Raw genomic sequence first — 888 nt, 5'->3', positions numbered from 1 at the left:
ATCCCATTGCCGGTCCCTGGTCCGGTACGGGGGCAACACTGAGGGTTGCGATCCGTTGCTGGACACGGAAAAAGACAAAAAAAAAAAAAAAAAAAATCAGAGGTCTCATTAACAGGCTAATTTTAACAAAAACAGGCAGCAAGAAAAGTGTGTGTGGGCTTTTGAACTAAACAGAGTTGTTTAAATGCTGCGCAAGTCACCTAACCTTCTGCCTGAGCTTCCAATCGTGCACAGTAGAGCTTAGTACAACACATGGGACACGAGGATTAGTCAATAAATGGTGTTGACTGTCTAAGTCTTAGCAAAAACTTCTATATTCATGCTTCACTCTGGAAACCAAAATAATATACAGATGGATCAAAGATTTAAATACAAAATGAAATTGCAAAAGTTTTAGAATAACAGGTGAATTTATTAGAATCTTAAAATGGGAAAGGCCTAAGGAGGACTCAAACCTTATAAGCCATAAAGCAAAAGATTGAGAAGTCTGACCTCATAAAAATACAAAACTTCTCTGGGTGAAAACACCCTTAAAAATTCTGAGGAAGAAGAAAAAAGTCAAACTATGGAGGAAATGTTGCAGGCATTTGATGAAAAGGTAATTTTTCTTTTTTTGTTTTTTAAATTTTTATTTTGTCAATATACAATGTATATGATTATTATGGCCCTTTACCGACACCTCCCGCCCTCCTCCCTCTGTCCCCTCCCCCCCAAGAATGTCCTTTCCGTTTGCTTGTTGTAACAACTTCAAAAAAAAAAAAAAAAAAAGTATAGTAGTTATATCTTCTTCCCCGCCCCCCCTCCCGGTTTTTTTTTTGTGTGTGTGTGTGTGTATGTGGGTAAGTTAATTTGTTTATTTATTTCTGTTTTTTTTTTTTTTTTTTTTTC

General features: G+C 36.4%; 1 long non-coding RNA gene across 1 annotated transcript in view; it reads left to right on the top strand.

Moving 5' to 3' along the window:
* Positions 1-403: 403 nt before the first annotated feature.
* The window catches only part of LOC103597812, a 5,859-nt gene continuing 5,374 nt past the window's right edge, over positions 404-888 (top strand). The window contains exon 1 of the long non-coding RNA XR_551139.1: positions 404-598. This is a non-coding gene — a long non-coding RNA (uncharacterized LOC103597812). The remainder of the gene's footprint in view (positions 599-888) is intronic.

Source organism: Galeopterus variegatus, unplaced genomic scaffold (genome assembly GCF_000696425.1).
Source record: "Galeopterus variegatus unplaced genomic scaffold, G_variegatus-3.0.2 Scaffold2431, whole genome shotgun sequence".
In the NCBI taxonomy this organism is placed as follows: Eukaryota; Metazoa; Chordata; class Mammalia; order Dermoptera; family Cynocephalidae; genus Galeopterus; species Galeopterus variegatus.
This window is presented reverse-complemented; position numbering and strand designations above follow the sequence as displayed.